This window comes from Ambystoma mexicanum, chromosome 6p (genome assembly GCF_040938575.1).
Source record: "Ambystoma mexicanum isolate Mex_15411 chromosome 6p, UKY_AmexF1_1, whole genome shotgun sequence".
NCBI classification, from domain to species: domain Eukaryota; kingdom Metazoa; phylum Chordata; class Amphibia; order Caudata; family Ambystomatidae; genus Ambystoma; species Ambystoma mexicanum.
In genome coordinates this window covers 484989777-485008990 of record NC_090935.1, presented here as the reverse complement: position 1 = coordinate 485008990, position 19214 = coordinate 484989777, and the positions used below count along the sequence as shown (strand labels likewise).

At 57.8% G+C, this 19214-nt stretch overlaps 14 non-coding genes and 1 pseudogene across 14 annotated transcripts; all 15 read left to right on the top strand.

Annotated features, from left to right (window-relative positions):
• The first annotated feature begins 2997 nt into the window (after window positions 1-2997).
• Window positions 2998-3135, top strand: LOC138512794 (U1 spliceosomal RNA; annotated as a pseudogene).
• Window positions 3136-4071: 936 nt separating this feature from the next.
• On the top strand, window positions 4072-4235 carry LOC138512659 (U1 spliceosomal RNA). The gene has a single exon (XR_011281451.1). It is a non-coding gene; the product is annotated as a U1 spliceosomal RNA (small nuclear RNA).
• A 919-nt stretch (window positions 4236-5154) lies between these two features.
• Window positions 5155-5318, top strand: LOC138512658 (U1 spliceosomal RNA). The gene has a single exon (XR_011281450.1). It is a non-coding gene; the product is annotated as a U1 spliceosomal RNA (small nuclear RNA).
• Window positions 5319-6154: 836 nt separating this feature from the next.
• Window positions 6155-6318, top strand: LOC138512684 (U1 spliceosomal RNA). The gene has a single exon (XR_011281472.1). It is a non-coding gene; the product is annotated as a U1 spliceosomal RNA (small nuclear RNA).
• A 920-nt stretch (window positions 6319-7238) lies between these two features.
• On the top strand, window positions 7239-7402 carry LOC138512656 (U1 spliceosomal RNA). The gene has a single exon (XR_011281449.1). It is a non-coding gene; the product is annotated as a U1 spliceosomal RNA (small nuclear RNA).
• Window positions 7403-8347: 945 nt separating this feature from the next.
• Window positions 8348-8511, top strand: LOC138512655 (U1 spliceosomal RNA). Its single transcript, XR_011281448.1, has one exon. It is a non-coding gene; the product is annotated as a U1 spliceosomal RNA (small nuclear RNA).
• A 942-nt stretch (window positions 8512-9453) lies between these two features.
• On the top strand, window positions 9454-9617 carry LOC138512653 (U1 spliceosomal RNA). The gene has a single exon (XR_011281447.1). It is a non-coding gene; the product is annotated as a U1 spliceosomal RNA (small nuclear RNA).
• A 948-nt stretch (window positions 9618-10565) lies between these two features.
• On the top strand, window positions 10566-10729 carry LOC138512652 (U1 spliceosomal RNA). The gene has a single exon (XR_011281446.1). It is a non-coding gene; the product is annotated as a U1 spliceosomal RNA (small nuclear RNA).
• A 941-nt stretch (window positions 10730-11670) lies between these two features.
• LOC138512651 (U1 spliceosomal RNA) lies at window positions 11671-11834 on the top strand. The gene has a single exon (XR_011281445.1). It is a non-coding gene; the product is annotated as a U1 spliceosomal RNA (small nuclear RNA).
• Window positions 11835-12791: 957 nt separating this feature from the next.
• LOC138512650 (U1 spliceosomal RNA) lies at window positions 12792-12955 on the top strand. Its single transcript, XR_011281444.1, has one exon. It is a non-coding gene; the product is annotated as a U1 spliceosomal RNA (small nuclear RNA).
• A 942-nt stretch (window positions 12956-13897) lies between these two features.
• On the top strand, window positions 13898-14061 carry LOC138512682 (U1 spliceosomal RNA). The gene has a single exon (XR_011281470.1). It is a non-coding gene; the product is annotated as a U1 spliceosomal RNA (small nuclear RNA).
• A 927-nt stretch (window positions 14062-14988) lies between these two features.
• Window positions 14989-15152, top strand: LOC138512649 (U1 spliceosomal RNA). Its single transcript, XR_011281443.1, has one exon. It is a non-coding gene; the product is annotated as a U1 spliceosomal RNA (small nuclear RNA).
• A 969-nt stretch (window positions 15153-16121) lies between these two features.
• LOC138512648 (U1 spliceosomal RNA) lies at window positions 16122-16285 on the top strand. Its single transcript, XR_011281442.1, has one exon. It is a non-coding gene; the product is annotated as a U1 spliceosomal RNA (small nuclear RNA).
• Window positions 16286-17227: 942 nt separating this feature from the next.
• LOC138512647 (U1 spliceosomal RNA) lies at window positions 17228-17391 on the top strand. Its single transcript, XR_011281441.1, has one exon. It is a non-coding gene; the product is annotated as a U1 spliceosomal RNA (small nuclear RNA).
• A 919-nt stretch (window positions 17392-18310) lies between these two features.
• Window positions 18311-18474, top strand: LOC138512645 (U1 spliceosomal RNA). The gene has a single exon (XR_011281440.1). It is a non-coding gene; the product is annotated as a U1 spliceosomal RNA (small nuclear RNA).
• Window positions 18475-19214: the final 740 nt, after the last annotated feature.

The following is a 19214-nucleotide window of genomic DNA, read 5'->3' as shown; positions in this document are numbered from 1 at the left end:
CAGAGTACTATGATACCTGTCCACTTCTCTGACCATCGAGCTATCCACTTCCAGGGTGAACTGACGGGCAAGTTCCTAGCAGGACCGGGAGCCTGGAAGTTGAACAGCTCCCTGCTGAGAGAAGAGAGACTGGAAGCCGACCTAAGGGAGATGTACAGGTCATGGCAGGAAATGAAGGATGGCTTCCAGTCGACAGGGGAGTGGTGGGAATGGGTCAAGGGAAAGGTCCAAGATTTTTTTAAGAATGCGGGGAGGAGGAAAGCTCAGGGGAGGAAGAGGGAGTGTAAAAAACTGCAGCGAGAGCTACAGGAGCTGCACGACCTCCAACTCAAGGGATGGGACGTAAGGGTTCCCCTGGAGGAAGTCAAGAAAGGGCTGAGCCAGCACTTTCGGGATGAGTCCAGGGGCATCATCTTCCGGTCCAAAGTGGAGAACCTGGAAAAGGGGGAGAAATGCAACTCCTTCTTCTTCAGGAAAGTCTACGCTGCGCACACCCCTCTGGTTGAACTGCGCGACAAGGAGGGAAAACTCTGTAACTCAAGGGATGGCATAATGAAGGTGGCGACTGACTTTTATGGGGACCTCTATGCGGAGAAGAGGTCAGTGGGACACCAGGCAGAAAAGTTTCTGTCGGGTATCCCAAGAACGGTCTCCCCAGCAGCGCAAGCCGCACTGAATGCTCCCCTCACACTGCAGGAGCTGCACCTTGCGACCAAATCTTTCAAGACAGGCAAAACACCGGGAAGTGACGGTCTCCCAGCCGAATTTTACGTCACTATGTGGGACATAGTAGGACCAGACCTACTCGAGGTGTACAAAGAGATGGTCGCAGGTGGTAGCATGCCTCAGTCTATGAGAGAAAGTATCATCACGCTCTTGTACAAACGGAAGGGAGAGAAGTGTGACCTCAAGAACTGGAGGCCCATCTCTCTCCTAAACGTGGACTACAAGATTCTGGCAAAGACAATGGCGACTAGACTCAGGGGTGCTATCGGTGAGATTGTCCACCCCGACCAGACCTGTGGGGTCCCTGGACGTAGGGTCGCTGACAGCCTCGCCCTGATCAGGGACACAATCCAGTATGTCACGGACCGCAAGGTTCGGGCAGCGCTGGTGTGCCTTGACCAGGAGAAGGCCTTCGACCGCGTCTCCCATGAATTCATGGACAGGGTACTCAGAGGGTTTGGGCTGGGGGAATTCTTCTGCAGTTATGTTAGAGTAATGTATAAAGACATATTCAGTTCAGTCATGGTGAATGGTTGGAAAACAGACCCCTTTCCAGTAAAGTCTGGGGTTAGGCAGGGCTGTCCTCTCTCGCCCCCTCTGTTTGTTTGCATTATAGAGCTCTTGGCGGAGTACATCCGGAATAACCCAGACATCAGAGGCATCCCGGCACCAGGAGACGCGAGAAGAGAGGTGAAGTGTTCTCTCTACATGGATGATGTCACCCTCTTCTGTGCAGACAGTCCATCGGTGTCAGAGCTTCTGAGGACCTGCGAAGACTTTGGCCAGGCATCGGGCGCAAAGATAAATGCAGCAAAATCCCAAACCATGCTGTTTGGACACTGGGATAGCAACCAGGAGCCCCTTCCCTTCCCAATCGAGAAGGATTTCATCAAGATCCTTGGGGTCTGGTATGGGAAGGAGGGGGCAGCGCTGAAAAGCTGGAAGGAACGCCTGGCCAAGGTCAAACAGAAACTGGGTCTCTGGAGTCTCCGCAAACTGAGCATGGAAGGGAAGGCTCTGGTGCTGAGAAATGATGCGCTGCCTGTCCTGCAGTATGTGGCCCAAGCGTGGCCCCTCCAAGCCAGAGAAGCGCGGACCATCAACGCCATGGTCTTCCACTTTGTCTGGGGCTCAAAGATGGACAGAGTTAAGAGATCATCCATGTACAAGGAACCGCGCAAAGGAGGGAAAGGAATCCCGGACCTCCCTACAAGACTGCGGGCCTGCTTCGCCTGCACCTGCGTCAGGATTTCCCTGGGCAACGCCAACAAGACCCACTCAGCCTACCTCCTTTTCCGCTTCTTCCTCACACCAACATGGAGGAGGCTAGGCTGGGACAAGTGGGAAAACAGGGCCCCGTACAACTGGACGCTCCCTTGGTACTACAGGGAGATGGAAAAGTTCATCGCAGATTTTGGCCTTCAGGGGGTGGTGCCTGCATTGTGGAACCCAAGGACAATCCACAACCTGATCCGGTCCCAAGACACCACAGATCCCATTGAGGACTTTCCAGCGGCCACAGTTACCCAGGTGTGGGAAAATGTGGCATCAAACAAACTCCTGAATATTCACAAGGACATCGCCTGGCTGACGGTGAGGGGGGCACTATCTGTGCGAGCATTCATGAACAGACGGGGCCTCTGCCCACACAGGAGCTGCCCAAGGGGGTGCCCGGCAGAGGAAACAGCGTACCACCTCTTCTGGGCATGCCCCTTTGCAAGGAAACTGCGCAGGGCCCTGAACACTGAGTTGAGTGCTCACATCCCGCCCCAAGACATTATACAACAGTCTGTGCTGTATGGACTCTTTGCACAGACCCACACAGTAGAGGCAATACAGAACGGCTGGAGGATCCTCTGCTGCATGAAGGACATTCTCCTCTACGCAAGGAAACGCCTGGTCCTCAATGATGAACTGCTGACAACCGAAGCCTGCCGCAGGATGGTACACAGCCTGCTAAGAGACTATGAAATCAAGGACAGCCTGGAAGATGGGGGCCCTGAGTAAAACCCCCAGCCCAGGCAATCATCCAAAAATAAAATAAAGAAAAAGGGAACTCCTTGCCTACTCAGGCAAAACACGAACACTTTGTAAACCACAGACTCTGAACAGAAAATATATATGTACCCACCCAAAATGCCCAAAGTAAAATTGAAACTACCCCTTCTGCTTTGAGGGGGGAATGTAATTGCCACACAAGTCTTCTTTTTGAATTGACTTTATTACCCTTGTATCATCTTTAAGCACTTAATAAAGATATTTTTACAAAAAAAAAAAAAAAGGTGGTTCTCCCAGGGTGAGGCTCATCCATTGCACACCGGATGTGCTGACCCCTGCTATGTCCCCAAATGCAGGATACTCGACTGCATAATTTCTGGTAGTGGGGGACTGCGTTCGCGCTTTCCCCTGATCTTTGGTTTCAAAAAATAGAACAAAAAAAAATGACTTGTCGGCCTGCTGGTTGCTGTTGCTGCTCCAGGCCTGGCTGTCCTGCACTATGGAGCCCTGGCCTACAGATGGCATGCCTCATGCAAAGCCCTCTGCCGAAAGGGATGCTGGGAGATCACTGTCTCCCCACTCCGGAGGCTGGCCCAGGGAGGTGGCAGAAGGCCCCGTCTTGTCGGAAGGCCGGCCAGGCCCTGCAGCCTTTCCCAGGGCTGCAGGCCTGTCGCCCCTTCAGCCTCACCCTGGCCTTTGCGGGCTGCTAGCCTTGCCAAGCCCCCTCGGCCTGGGCCTGGCGAGGGCTCTGCCCGGCGAGGGGTCTGACCGCGTTTGGGAGCGTTCGGGAAGGCGTGAGGGGCTTGGGGCGCGATACCCTGCTCCCAAAGGCCTTAGGCCTGGTTTGCTCTATGCCCACATGAATTGATTTCTGCTTCTCTTTCCACCAGCAGGCACCCCGGACGACACTGACTATGCCAGAGAAGGAACGACTGCAAGCATGCGCAACAACACAGGGCCCTGCTGGCCTCTGACCCTGGGCGAAAGGGGCGACCGGAGGAGGAGGAGGAGGAGGAGGAGGAGGAGCAGAAGAAGAGCAGCAGAAAAAGAAAGGGGGATAGAAAAAAAAAAACAAAAGCCAAGCCGTACGGAAGAGGAGGAGGAGGAGGAGGAGAAGAAGGAGCTGCAGCAGAAAAAGAAAGGGTCGAAAAAAATACAAATGCCAAGCAACAAAAGGCCTTCCCCCTCCCTTTTTGGGCCTGTACGATGGGTGGGCGGCCGGCTGCCATCACCAGATGCAAATCTCGCTGGAAACGGAGCATTGTGGGAAAGCCGTTCCGCACGATGCCACCCTGTGTCTCCAGTGCCACACAAGAGGGGCCAGCCGTGCTGTTCCTGAACCAACTCATACTTACCTGGCAGGGGAGACACCATGATCACTAAGGTGGTTCTCCCAGGGTGAGGCTCATCCATTGCACACCGGATGTGCTGACCCCTGCGATGTCCCCAAATGCGGGATACTCGACTGCATAATTTCTGGTAGTGGGGGACTGCGTTCGCGCTTTCCCCTGATCTTTGGTTTCAAAAAATAGAACAAAAAAAAATGACTTGTCGGCCTGCTGGTTGCTGTTGCTGCTCCAGGCCTGGCTGTCCTGCACTATGGAGCCCTGGCCTACAGATGGCATGCCTCATGCAAAGCCCTCTGCCGAAAGGGATGCTGGGAGATCACTGTCTCCCCACTCTGGAGGCTGGCCCAGGGAGGTGGCAGAAGGCCCCGTCTTGTCGGAAGGCCGGCCAGGCCCTGCAGCCTTTCCCAGGGCTGCAGGCCTGTCGCCCCTTCAGCCTCACCCTGGCCTTTGCGGGCTGCTAGCCTTGCCAAGCCCCCTCGGCCTGGGCCCGGCGAGGGCTCTGCCCGGCGAGGGGTCTGACCGCGTTTGGGAGCGTTCGGGAAGGCGTGAGGGGCTTGGGGCGCGATACCCTGCTCCCAAAGGCCTTAGGCCTGGTTTGCTCTATGCCCACATGAATTGATTTCTGCTTCTCTTTCCACCAGCAGGCACCCCGGACGACACTGACTATGCCAGAGAAGGAACGACTGCAAGCATGCGCAACAACACAGGGCCCTGCTGGCCTCTGACCCTGGGCGAAAGGGGCGACCGGAGGAGGAGGAGGAGGAGGAGGAGGAGGAGGAGCAGAAGAAGAGCAGCAGAAAAAGAAAGGGGGATAGAAAAAAAAAAACAAAAGCCAAGCCGTACGGAGGAGGAGGAGGAGGAGGAGAAGAAGGAGCTGCAGCAGAAAAAGAAAGGGTCGAAAAAAATACAAATGCCAAGCAACAAAAGGCCTTCCCCCTCCCTTTTTGGGCCTGTACGATGGGTGGGCGGCCGGCTGCCATCACCAGATGCAAATCTTGTGGGAAAGCCGTTCCGCACGATGCCACCCTGTGTCTCCAGTGCCACACAAGAGGGGCCAGCCGTGCTGTTCCTGAACCAACTCATACTTACCTGGCAGGGGAGACACCATGATCACTAAGGTGGTTCTCCCAGGGTGAGGCTCATCCATTGCACACCGGATGTGCTGACCCCTGCGATGTCCCCAAATGCGGGATACTCGACTGCATAATTTCTGGTAGTGGGGGACTGCGTTCGCGCTTTCCCCTGATCTTTGGTTTCAAAAAATAGAACAAAAAAAAATGACTTGTCGGCCTGCTGGTTGCTGTTGCTGCTCCAGGCCTGGCTGTCCTGCACTATGGAGCCCTGGCCTACAGATGGCATGCCTCATGCAAAGCCCTCTGCCGAAAGGGATGCTGGGAGATCACTGTCTCCCCACTCTGGAGGCTGGCCCAGGGAGGTGGCAGAAGGCCCCGTCTTGTCGGAAGGCCGGCCAGGCCCTGCAGCCTTTCCCAGGGCTGCAGGCCTGTCGCCCCTTCAGCCTCACCCTGGCCTTTGCGGGCTGCTAGCCTTGCCAAGCCCCCTCGGCCTGGGCCCGGCGAGGGCTCTGCCCGGCGAGGGGTCTGACCGCGTTTGGGAGCGTTCGGGAAGGCTTGGGGCGCGATACCCTGCTCCCAAAGGCCTTAGGCCTGGTTTGCTCTATGCCCACATGAATTGATTTCTGCTTCTCTTTCCACCAGCAGGCACCCCGGACGACACTGACTATGCCAGAGAAGGAACGACTGCAAGCATGCGCAACAACACAGGGCCCTGCTGGCCTCTGACCCTGGGCGAAAGGGGGGACCGGAGGAGGAGGAGGAGGAGGAGGAGGAGAAGAAGGAGCTGCAGCAGAAAAAGAAAGGGTCGAAAAAAATACAAATGCCAAGCAACAAAAGGCCTTCCCCCTCCCTTTTTGGGCCTGTACGATGGGTGGGCGGCCGGCTGCCATCACCAGATGCAAATCTCGCTGGAAACGGAGCATTGTGGGAAAGCCGTTCCGCACGATGCCACCCTGTGTCTCCAGTGCCACACAAGAGGGGCCAGCCGTGCTGTTCCTGAACCAACTCATACTTACCTGGCAGGGGAGACACCATGATCACTAAGGTGGTTCTCCCAGGGTGAGGTTCATCCATTGCACACCGGATGTGCTGACCCCTGCGATGTCCCCAAATGCGGGATACTCGACTGCATAATTTCTGGTAGTGGGGGACTGCGTTCGCGCTTTCCCCTGATCTTTGGTTTCAAAAAATAGAACAAAAAAAAATGACTTGTCGGCCTGCTGGTTGCTGTTGCTGCTCCAGGCCTGGCTGTCCTGCACTATGGAGCCCTGGCCTACAGATGGCATGCCTCATGCAAAGCCCTCTGCCGAAAGGGATGCTGGGAGATCACTGTCTCCCCACTCTGGAGGCTGGCCCAGGGAGGTGGCAGAAGGCCCCGTCTTGTCGGAAGGCCGGCCAGGCCCTGCAGCCTTTCCCAGGGCTGCAGGCCTGTCGCCCCTTCAGCCTCACCCTGGCCTTTGCGGGCTGCTAGCCTTGCCAAGCCCCCTCGGCCTGGGCCCGGCGAGGGGTCTGACCGCGTTTGGGAGCGTTCGGGAAGGCGTGAGGGGCTTGGGGCGCGATACCCTGCTCCCAAAGGCCTTAGGCCTGGTTTGCTCTATGCCCACATGAATTGATTTCTGCTTCTCTTTCCACCAGCAGGCACCCCGGACGACACTGACTATGCCAGAGAAGGAACGACTGCAAGCATGCGCAACAACACAGGGCCCTGCTGGCCTCTGACCCTGGGCGAAAGGGGCGACCGGAGGAGGAGGAGGAGGAGGAGGAGGAGGAGCAGAAGAAGAGCAGCAGAAAAAGAAAGGGGGATAGAAAAAAAAAAACAAAAGCCAAGCCGTACGGAGGAGGAGGAGGAGGAGGAGGAGAAGAAGGAGCTGCAGCAGAAAAAGAAAGGGTCGAAAAAAATACAAATGCCAAGCAACAAAAGGCCTTCCCCCTCCCTTTTTGGGCCTGTACGATGGGTGGGCGGCCGGCTGCCATCACCAGATGCAAATCTCGCTGGAAACGGAGCATTGTGGGAAAGCCGTTCCGCACGATGCCACCCTGTGTCTCCAGTGCCACACAAGAGGGGCCAGCCGTGCTGTTCCTGAACCAACTCATACTTACCTGGCAGGGGAGACACCATGATCACTAAGGTGGTTCTCCCAGGGTGAGGCTCATCCATTGCACACCGGATGTGCTGACCCCTGCGATGTCCCCAAATGCGGGATACTCGACTGCATAATTTCTGGTAGTGGGGGACTGCGTTCGCGCTTTCCCCTGATCTTTGGTTTCAAAAAATAGAACAAAAAAAAATGACTTGTCGGCCTGCTGGTTGCTGTTGCTGCTCCAGGCCTGGCTGTCCTGCACTATGGAGCCCTGGCCTACAGATGGCATGCCTCATGCAAAGCCCTCTGCCGAAAGGGATGCTGGGAGATCACTGTCTCCCCACTCTGGAGGCTGGCCCAGGGAGGTGGCAGAAGGCCCCGTCTTGTCGGAAGGCCGGCCAGGCCCTGCAGCCTTTCCCAGGGCTGCAGGCCTGTCGCCCCTTCAGCCTCACCCTGGCCTTTGCGGGCTGCTAGCCTTGCCAAGCCCCCTCGGCCTGGGCCCGGCGAGGGCTCTGCCCGGCGAGGGGTCTGACCGCGTTTGGGAGCGTTCGGGAAGGCGTGAGGGGCTTGGGGCGCGATACCCTGCTCCCAAAGGCCTTAGGCCTGGTTTGCTCTATGCCCACATGAATTGATTTCTGCTTCTCTTTCCACCAGCAGGCACCCCGGACGACACTGACTATGCCAGAGAAGGAACGACTGCAAGCATGCGCAACAACACAGGGCCCTGCTGGCCTCTGACCCTGGGCGAAAGGGGCGACCGGAGGAGGAGGAGGAGGAGGAGGAGGAGGAGGAGGAGGAGCAGAAGAAGAGCAGCAGAAAAAGAAAGGGGGATAGAAAAAAAAAAACAAAAGCCAAGCCGTACGGAGGAGGAGGAGGAGGAGGAGGAGAAGAAGGAGCTGCAGCAGAAAAAGAAAGGGTCGAAAAAAATACAAATGCCAAGCAACAAAAGGCCTTCCCCCTCCCTTTTTGGGCCTGTACGATGGGTGGGCGGCCGGCTGCCATCACCAGATGCAAATCTCGCTGGAAACGGAGCATTGTGGGAAAGCCGTTCCGCACGATGCCACCCTGTGTCTCCAGTGCCACACAAGAGGGGCCAGCCGTGCTGTTCCTGAACCAACTCATACTTACCTGGCAGGGGAGACACCATGATCACTAAGGTGGTTCTCCCAGGGTGAGGCTCATCCATTGCACACCGGATGTGCTGACCCCTGCGATGTCCCCAAATGCGGGATACTCGACTGCATAATTTCTGGTAGTGGGGGACTGCGTTCGCGCTTTCCCCTGATCTTTGGTTTCAAAAAATAGAACAAAAAAAAATGACTTGTCGGCCTGCTGGTTGCTGTTGCTGCTCCAGGCCTGGCTGTCCTGCACTATGGAGCCCTGGCCTACAGATGGCATGCCTCATGCAAAGCCCTCTGCCGAAAGGGATGCTGGGAGATCACTGTCTCCCCACTCTGGAGGCTGGCCCAGGGAGGTGGCAGAAGGCCCCGTCTTGTCGGAAGGCCGGCCAGGCCCTGCAGCCTTTCCCAGGGCTGCAGGCCTGTCGCCCCTTCAGCCTCACCCTGGCCTTTGCGGGCTGCTAGCCTTGCCAAGCCCCCTCGGCCTGGGCCCGGCGAGGGCTCTGCCCGGCGAGGGGTCTGACCGCGTTTGGGAGCGTTCGGGAAGGCGTGAGGGGCTTGGGGCGCGATACCCTGCTCCCAAAGGCCTTAGGCCTGGTTTGCTCTATGCCCACATGAATTGATTTCTGCTTCTCTTTCCACCAGCAGGCACCCCGGACGACACTGACTATGCCAGAGAAGGAACGACTGCAAGCATGCGCAACAACACAGGGCCCTGCTGGCCTCTGACCCTGGGCGAAAGGGGCGACCGGAGGAGGAGGAGGAGGAGGAGGAGGAGGAGGAGGAGGAGCAGAAGAAGAGCAGCAGAAAAAGAAAGGGGGATAGAAAAAAAAAAACAAAAGCCAAGCCGTACGGAGGAGGAGGAGGAGGAGGAGAAGAAGGAGCTGCAGCAGAAAAAGAAAGGGTCGAAAAAAATACAAATGCCAAGCAACAAAAGGCCTTCCCCCTCCCTTTTTGGGCCTGTACGATGGGTGGGCGGCCGGCTGCCATCACCAGATGCAAATCTCGCTGGAAACGGAGCATTGTGGGAAAGCCGTTCCGCACGATGCCACCCTGTGTCTCCAGTGCCACACAAGAGGGGCCAGCCGTGCTGTTCCTGAACCAACTCATACTTACCTGGCAGGGGAGACACCATGATCACTAAGGTGGTTCTCCCAGGGTGAGGCTCATCCATTGCACACCGGATGTGCTGACCCCTGCGATGTCCCCAAATGCGGGATACTCGACTGCATAATTTCTGGTAGTGGGGGACTGCGTTCGCGCTTTCCCCTGATCTTTGGTTTCAAAAAATAGAACAAAAAAAAATGACTTGTCGGCCTGCTGGTTGCTGTTGCTGCTCCAGGCCTGGCTGTCCTGCACTATGGAGCCCTGGCCTACAGATGGCATGCCTCATGCAAAGCCCTCTGCCGAAAGGGATGCTGGGAGATCACTGTCTCCCCACTCTGGAGGCTGGCCCAGGGAGGTGGCAGAAGGCCCCGTCTTGTCGGAAGGCCGGCCAGGCCCTGCAGCCTTTCCCAGGGCTGCAGGCCTGTCGCCCCTTCAGCCTCACCCTGGCCTTTGCGGGCTGCTAGCCTTGCCAAGCCCCCTCGGCCTGGGCCCGGCGAGGGCTCTGCCCGGCGAGGGGTCTGACCGCGTTTGGGAGCGTTCGGGAAGGCGTGAGGGGCTTGGGGCGCGATACCCTGCTCCCAAAGGCCTTAGGCCTGGTTTGCTCTATGCCCACATGAATTGATTTCTGCTTCTCTTTCCACCAGCAGGCACCCCGGACGACACTGACTATGCCAGAGAAGGAACGACTGCAAGCATGCGCAACAACACAGGGCCCTGCTGGCCTCTGACCCTGGGCGAAAGGGGCGACCGGAGGAGGAGGAGGAGGAGGAGGAGGAGGAGGAGGAGGAGGAGGAGCAGAAGAAGAGCAGCAGAAAAAGAAAGGGGGATAGAAAAAAAAAAACAAAAGCCAAGCCGTACGGAGGAGGAGGAGGAGGAGGAGAAGAAGGAGCTGCAGCAGAAAAAGAAAGGGTCGAAAAAAATACAAATGCCAAGCAACAAAAGGCCTTCCCCCTCCCTTTTTGGGCCTGTACGATGGGTGGGCGGCCGGCTGCCATCACCAGATGCAAATCTCGCTGGAAACTGAGCATTGTGGGAAAGCCGTTCCGCACGATGCCACCCTGTGTCTCCAGTGCCACACAAGAGGGGCCAGCCGTGCTGTTCCTGAACCAACTCATACTTACCTGGCAGGGGAGACACCATGATCACTAAGGTGGTTCTCCCAGGGTGAGGCTCATCCATTGCACACCGGATGTGCTGACCCCTGCGATGTCCCCAAATGCGGGATACTCGACTGCATAATTTCTGGTAGTGGGGGACTGCGTTCGCGCTTTCCCCTGATCTTTGGTTTCAAAAAATAGAACAAAAAAAAATGACTTGTCGGCCTGCTGGTTGCTGTTGCTGCTCCAGGCCTGGCTGTCCTGCACTATGGAGCCCTGGCCTACAGATGGCATGCCTCATGCAAAGCCCTCTGCCGAAAGGGATGCTGGGAGATCACTGTCTCCCCACTCTGGAGGCTGGCCCAGGGAGGTGGCAGAAGGCCCCGTCTTGTCGGAAGGCCGGCCAGGCCCTGCAGCCTTTCCCAGGGCTGCAGGCCTGTCGCCCCTTCAGCCTCACCCTGGCCTTTGCGGGCTGCTAGCCTTGCCAAGCCCCCTCGGCCTGGGCCCGGCGAGGGCTCTGCCCGGCGAGGGGTCTGACCGCGTTTGGGAGCGTTCGGGAAGGCGTGAGGGGCTTGGGGCGCGATACCCTGCTCCCAAAGGCCTTAGGCCTGGTTTGCTCTATGCCCACATGAATTGATTTCTGCTTCTCTTTCCACCAGCAGGCACCCCGGACGACACTGACTATGCCAGAGAAGGAACGACTGCAAGCATGCGCAACAACACAGGGCCCTGCTGGCCTCTGACCCTGGGCGAAAGGGGCGACCGGAGGAGGAGGAGGAGGAGGAGGAGGAGGAGGAGGAGCAGAAGAAGAGCAGCAGAAAAAGAAAGGGGGATAGAAAAAAAAAACAAAAGCCAAGCCGTACGGAGGAGGAGGAGGAGGAGGAGGAGAAGAAGGAGCTGCAGCAGAAAAAGAAAGGGTCGAAAAAAATACAAATGCCAAGCAACAAAAGGCCTTCCCCCTCCCTTTTTGGGCCTGTACGATGGGTGGGCGGCCGGCTGCCATCACCAGATGCAAATCTCGCTGGAAACGGAGCATTGTGGGAAAGCCGTTCCGCACGATGCCACCCTGTGTCTCCAGTGCCACACAAGAGGGGCCAGCCGTGCTGTTCCTGAACCAACTCATACTTACCTGGCAGGGGAGACACCATGATCACTAAGGTGGTTCTCCCAGGGTGAGGCTCATCCATTGCACACCGGATGTGCTGACCCCTGCGATGTCCCCAAATGCGGGATACTCGACTGCATAATTTCTGGTAGTGGGGGACTGCGTTCGCGCTTTCCCCTGATCTTTGGTTTCAAAAAATAGAACAAAAAAAAATGACTTGTCGGCCTGCTGGTTGCTGTTGCTGCTCCAGGCCTGGCTGTCCTGCACTATGGAGCCCTGGCCTACAGATGGCATGCCTCATGCAAAGCCCTCTGCCGAAAGGGATGCTGGGAGATCACTGTCTCCCCACTCTGGAGGCTGGCCCAGGGAGGTGGCAGAAGGCCCCGTCTTGTCGGAAGGCCGGCCAGGCCCTGCAGCCTTTCCCAGGGCTGCAGGCCTGTCGCCCCTTCAGCCTCACCCTGGCCTTTGCGGGCTGCTAGCCTTGCCAAGCCCCCTCGGCCTGGGCCCGGCGAGGGCTCTGCCCGGCGAGGGGTCTGACCGCGTTTGGGAGCGTTCGGGAAGGCGTGAGGGGCTTGGGGCGCGATACCCTGCTCCCAAAGGCCTTAGGCCTGGTTTGCTCTATGCCCACATGAATTGATTTCTGCTTCTCTTTCCACCAGCAGGCACCCCGGACGACACTGACTATGCCAGAGAAGGAACGACTGCAAGCATGCGCAACAACACAGGGCCCTGCTGGCCTCTGACCCTGGGCGAAAGGGGCGACCGGAGGAGGAGGAGGAGGAGGAGGAGGAGGAGGAGGAGGAGGAGGAGGAGGAGGAGCAGAAGAAGAGCAGCAGAAAAAGAAAGGGGGATAGAAAAAAAAAAACAAAAGCCAAGCCGTACGGAGGAGGAGGAGGAGGAGGAGAAGAAGGAGCTGCAGCAGAAAAAGAAAGGGTCGAAAAAAATACAAATGCCAAGCAACAAAAGGCCTTCCCCCTCCCTTTTTGGGCCTGTACGATGGGTGGGCGGCCGGCTGCCATCACCAGATGCAAATCTCGCTGGAAACTGAGCATTGTGGGAAAGCCGTTCCGCACGATGCCACCCTGTGTCTCCAGTGCCACACAAGAGGGGCCAGCCGTGCTGTTCCTGAACCAACTCATACTTACCTGGCAGGGGAGACACCATGATCACTAAGGTGGTTCTCCCAGGGTGAGGCTCATCCATTGCACACCGGATGTGCTGACCCCTGCGATGTCCCCAAATGCGGGATACTCGACTGCATAATTTCTGGTAGTGGGGGACTGCGTTCGCGCTTTCCCCTGATCTTTGGTTTCAAAAAATAGAACAAAAAAAAATGACTTGTCGGCCTGCTGGTTGCTGTTGCTGCTCCAGGCCTGGCTGTCCTGCACTATGGAGCCCTGGCCTACAGATGGCATGCCTCATGCAAAGCCCTCTGCCGAAAGGGATGCTGGGAGATCACTGTCTCCCCACTCTGGAGGCTGGCCCAGGGAGGTGGCAGAAGGCCCCGTCTTGTCGGAAGGCCGGCCAGGCCCTGCAGCCTTTCCCAGGGCTGCAGGCCTGTCGCCCCTTCAGCCTCACCCTGGCCTTTGCGGGCTGCTAGCCTTGCCAAGCCCCCTCGGCCTGGGCCCGGCGAGGGCTCTGCCCGGCGAGGGGTCTGACCGCGTTTGGGAGCGTTCGGGAAGGCGTGAGGGGCTTGGGGCGCGATACCCTGCTCCCAAAGGCCTTAGGCCTGGTTTGCTCTATGCCCACATGAATTGATTTCTGCTTCTCTTTCCACCAGCAGGCACCCCGGACGACACTGACTATGCCAGAGAAGGAACGACTGCAAGCATGCGCAACAACACAGGGCCCTGCTGGCCTCTGACCCTGGGCGAAAGGGGCGACCGGAGGAGGAGGAGGAGGAGGAGGAGGAGGAGGAGGAGGAGCAGAAGAAGAGCAGCAGAAAAAGAAAGGGGGATAGAAAAAAAAAAACAAAAGCCAAGCCGTACGGAGGAGGAGGAGGAGGAGGAGAAGAAGGAGCTGCAGCAGAAAAAGAAAGGGTCGAAAAAAATACAAATGCCAAGCAACAAAAGGCCTTCCCCCTCCCTTTTTGGGCCTGTACGATGGGTGGGCGGCCGGCTGCCATCACCAGATGCAAATCTCGCTGGAAACGGAGCATTGTGGGAAAGCCGTTCCGCACGATGCCACCCTGTGTCTCCAGTGCCACACAAGAGGGGCCAGCCGTGCTGTTCCTGAACCAACTCATACTTACCTGGCAGGGGAGACACCATGATCACTAAGGTGGTTCTCCCAGGGTGAGGCTCATCCATTGCACACCGGATGTGCTGACCCCTGCGATGTCCCCAAATGCGGGATATTCGACTGCATAATTTCTGGTAGTGGGGGACTGCGTTCGCGCTATCCCCTGATCTTTGGTTTCAAAAAATAGAACAAAAAAAAATGACTTGTCGGCCTGCTGGTTGCTGTTGCTGCTCCAGGCCTGGCTGTCCTGCACTATGGAGCCCTGGCCTACAGATGGCATGCCTCATGCAAAGCCCTCTGCCGAAAGGGATGCTGGGAGATCACTGTCTCCCCACTCTGGAGGCTGGCCCAGGGAGGTGGCAGAAGGCCCCGTCTTGTCGGAAGGCCGGCCAGGCCCTGCAGCCTTTCCCAGGGCTGCAGGCCTGTCGCCCCTTCAGCCTCACCCTGGCCTTTGCGGGCTGCTAGCCTTGCCAAGCCCCCTCGGCCTGGGCCCGGCGAGGGCTCTGCCCGGCGAGGGGTCTGACCGCGTTTGGGAGCGTTCGGGAAGGCGTGAGGGGCTTGGGGCGCGATACCCTGCTCCCAAAGGCCTTAGGCCTGGTTTGCTCTATGCCCACATGAATTGATTTCTGCTTCTCTTTCCACCAGCAGGCACCCCGGACGACACTGACTATGCCAGAGAAGGAACGACTGCAAGCATGCGCAACAACACAGGGCCCTGCTGGCCTCTGACCCTGGGCGAAAGGGGGGACCGGAGGAGGAGGAGGAGGAGGAGCAGAAGAAGAGCAGCAGAAAAAGAAAGGGGGATAGAAAAAAAAAAACAAAAGCCAAGCCGTACGGAGGAGGAGGAGGAGGAGGAGGAGAAGAAGGAGCTGCAGCAGAAAAAGAAAGGGTCGAAAAAAATACAAATGCCAAGCAACAAAAGGCCTTCCCCCTCCCTTTTTGGGCCTGTACGATGGGTGGGCGGCCGGCTGCCATCACCAGATGCAAATCTCGCTGGAAACGGAGCATTGTGGGAAAGCCGTTCCGCACGATGCCACCCTGTGTCTCCAGTGCCACACAAGAGGGGCCAGCCGTGCTGTTCCTGAACCAACTCATACTTACCTGGCAGGGGAGACACCATGATCACTAAGGTGGTTCTCCCAGGGTGAGGCTCATCCATTGCACACCGGATGTGCTGACCCCTGCGATGTCCCCAAATGCGGGATACTCGACTGCATAATTTCTGGTAGTGGGGGACTGCGTTCGCGCTTTCCCCTGATCTTTGGTTTCAAAAAATAGAACAAAAAAAAATGACTTGTCGGCCTGCTGGTTGCTGTTGCTGCTCCAGGCCTGGCTGTCCTGCACTATGGAGCCCTGGCCTACAGATGGCATGCCTCATGCAAAGCCCTCTGCCGAAAGGGATGCTGGGAGATCACTGTCTCCCCACTCTGGAGGCTGGCCCAGGGAGGTGGCAGAAGGCCCCGTCTTGTCGGAAGGCCGGCCAGGCCCTGCAGCCTTTCCCAGGGCTGCAGGCCTGTCGCCCCTTCAGCCTCACCCTGGCCTTTGCGGGCTGCTAGCCTTGCCAAGCCCCCTCGGCCTGGGCCCGGCGAGGGCTCTGCCCGGCGAGGGGTCTGACCGCGTTTGGGAGCGTTCGGGAAGGCGTGAGGGGCTTGGGGCGCGATACCCTGCTCCCAAAGGCCTTAGGCCTGGTTTGCTCTATGCCCACATGAATTGATTTCTGCTTCTCTTTCCACCAGCAGGCACCCCGGACGACACTGACTATGCCAGAGAAGGAACGACTGCAAGCATGCGCAACAACACAGGGCCCTGCTGGCCTCTGACCCTGGGCGAAAGGGGCGACCGGAGGAGGAGGAGGAGGAGGAGGAGGAGGAGGAGGAGGAGGAGGAGGAGGAGGAGGAGGAGGAGGAGCAGAAGAAGAGCAGCAGAAAAAGAAAGGGGGATAGAAAAAAAAAAACAAAAGCCAAGCCGTACGGAGGAGGAGGAGGAGGAGGAGAAGAAGGAGCTGCAGCAGAAAAAGAAAGGGTCGAAAAAAATACAAATGCCAAGCAACAAAAGGCCTTCCCCCTCCCTTTTTGGGCCTGTACGATGGGTGGGCGGCCGGCTGCCATCACCAGATGCAAATCTCGCTGGAAACTGAGCATTGTGGGAAAGCCGTTCCGCACGATGCCACCCTGTGTCTCCAGTGCCACACAAGAGGGGCCAGCCGTGCTGTTCCTGAACCAACTCATACTTACCTGGCAGGGGAGACACCATGATCACTAAGGTGGTTCTCCCAGGGTGAGGCTCATCCATTGCACACCGGATGTGCTGACCCCTGCGATGTCCCCAAATGCGGGATACTCGACTGCATAATTTCTGGTAGTGGGGGACTGCGTTCGCGCTTTCCCCTGATCTTTGGTTTCAAAAAATAGAACAAAAAAAAATGACTTGTCGGCCTGCTGGTTGCTGTTGCTGCTCCAGGCCTGGCTGTCCTGCACTATGGAGCCCTGGCCTACAGATGGCATGCCTCATGCAAAGCCCTCTGCCGAAAGGGATGCTGGGAGATCACTGTCTCCCCACTCTGGAGGCTGGCCCAGGGAGGTGGCAGAAGGCCCCGTCTTGTCGGAAGGCCGGCCAGGCCCTGCAGCCTTTCCCAGGGCTGCAGGCCTGTCGCCCCTTCAGCCTCACCCTGGCCTTTGCGGGCTGCTAGCCTTGCCAAGCCCCCTCGGCCTGGGCCCGGCGAGGGCTCTGCCCGGCGAGGGGTCTGACCGCGTTTGGGAGCGTTCGGGAAGGCGTGAGGGGCTTGGGGCGCGATACCCTGCTCCCAAAGGCCTTAGGCCTGGTTTGCTCTATGCCCACATGAATTGATTTCTGCTTCTCTTTCCACCAGCAGGCACCCCGGACGACACTGACTATGCCAGAGAAGGAACGACTGCAAGCATGCGCAACAACACAGGGCCCTGCTGGCCTCTGACCCTGGGCGAAAGGGGCGACCGGAGGAGGAGGAGGAGGAGGAGGAGGAGGAGGAGGAGCAGAAGAAGAGCAGCAGAAAAAGAAAGGGGGATAGAAAAAAAAAAACAAAAGCCAAGCCGTACGGAGGAGGAGGAGGAGGAGGAGGAGAAGAAGGAGCTGCAGCAGAAAAAGAAAGGGTCGAAAAAAATACAAATGCCAAGCAACAAAAGGCCTTCCCCCTCCCTTTTTGGGCCTGTACGATGGGTGGGCGGCCGGCTGCCATCACCAGATGCAAATCTCGCTGGAAACGGAGCATTGTGGGAAAGCCGTTCCGCACGATGCCACCCTGTGTCTCCAGTGCCACACAAGAGGGGCCAGCCGTGCTGTTCCTGAACCAACTCATACTTACCTGGCAGGGGAGACACCATGATCACTAAGGTGGTTCTCCCAGGGTGAGGCTCATCCATTGCACACCGGATGTGCTGACCCCTGCGATGTCCCCAAATGCGGGATACTCGACTGCATAATTTCTGGTAGTGGGGGACTGCGTTCGCGCTTTCCCCTGATCTTTGGTTTCAAAAAATAGAACAAAAAAAAATGACTTGTCGGCCTGCTGGTTGCTGTTGCTGCTCCAGGCCTGGCTGTCCTGCACTATGGAGCCCTGGCCTACAGATGGCATGCCTCATGCAAAGCCCTCTGCCGAAAGGGATGCTGGGAGATCACTGTCTCCCCACTCTGGAGGCTGGCCCAGGGAGGTGGCAGAAGGCCCCGTCTTGTCGGAAGGCCGGCCAGGCCCTGCAGCCTTTCCCAGGGCTGCAGGCCTGTCGCCCCTTCAGCCTCACCCTGGCCTTTGCGGGCTGCTAGCCTTGCCAAGCCCCCTCGGCCTGGGCCCGGCGAGGGCTCTGCCCGGCGAGGGGTCTGACCGCGTTTGGGAGCGTTCGTGAGGGGCTTGGGGCGCGATACCCTGCTCCCAAAGGCCTTAGGCCTGGTTTGCTCTATGCCCACATGAATTGATTTCTGCTTCTCTTTCCACCAGCAGGCACCCCGGACGACACTGACTATGCCAGAGAAGGAACGACTGCAAGCATGCGCAACAACACAGGGCCCTGCTGGCCTCTGACCCTGGGCGAAAGGGGGGACCGGAGGAGGAGGAGGAGGAGGAGCAGAAGAAGAGCAGCAGAAAAAGAAAGGGGGATAGAAAAAAAAAAACAAAAGCCAAGCCGTACGGAGGAGGAGGAGGAGGAGGAGGAGAAGAAGGAGCTGCAGCAGAAAAAGAAAGGGTCGAAAAAAATACAAATGCCAAGCAACAAAAGGCCTTCCCCCTCCCTTTTTGGGCCTGTACGATGGGTGGGCGGCCGGCTGCCATCACCAGATGCAAATCTCGCTGGAAACGGAGCATTGTGGGAAAGCCGTTCCGCACGATGCCACCCTGTGTCTCCAGTGCCACACAAGAGGGGCCAGCCGTGCTGTTCCTGAACCAACTCATACTTACCTGGCAGGGGAGACACCATGATCACTAAGGTGGTTCTCCCAGGGTGAGGCTCATCCATTGCACACCGGATGTGCTGACCCCTGCGATGTCCCCAAATGCGGGATACTCGACTGCATAATTTCTGGTAGTGGGGGACTGCGTTCGCGCTTTCCCCTGATCTTTGGTTTCAAAAAATAGAACAAAAAAAAATGACTTGTCGGCCTGCTGGTTGCTGTTGCTGCTCCAGGCCTGGCTGTCCTGCACTATGGAGCCCTGGCCTACAGATGGCATGCCTCATGCAAAGCCCTCTGCCGAAAGGGATGCTGGGAGATCACTGTCTCCCCACTCTGGAGGCTGGCCCAGGGAGGTGGCAGAAGGCCCCGTCTTGTCGGAAGGCCGGCCAGGCCCTGCAGCCTTTCCCAGGGCTGCAGGCCTGTCGCCCCTTCAGCCTCACCCTGGCCTTTGCGGGCTGCTAGCCTTGCCAAGCCCCCTCGGCCTGGGCCCGGCGAGGGCTCTGCCCGGCGAGGGGTCTGACCGCGTTTGGGAGCGTTCGGGAAGGCGTGAGGGGCTTGGGGCGCGATACCCTGCTCCCAAAGGCCTTAGGCCTGGTTTGCTCTATGCCCACATGAATTGATTTCTGCTTCTCTTTCCACCAGCAGGCACCCCGGACGACACTGACTATGCCAGAGAAGGAACGACTGCAAGCATGCGCAACAACACAGGGCCCTGCTGGCCTCTGACCCTGGGCGAAAGGGGGGACCGGAGGAGGAGGAGGAGGAGGAGGAGGAGAAGAAGGAGCTGCAGCAGAAAAAGAAAGGGTCGAAAAAAATACAAATGCCAAGCAACAAAAGGCCTTCCCCCTCCCTTTTTGGGCCTGTACGATGGGTGGGCGGCCGGCTGCCATCACCAGATGCAAA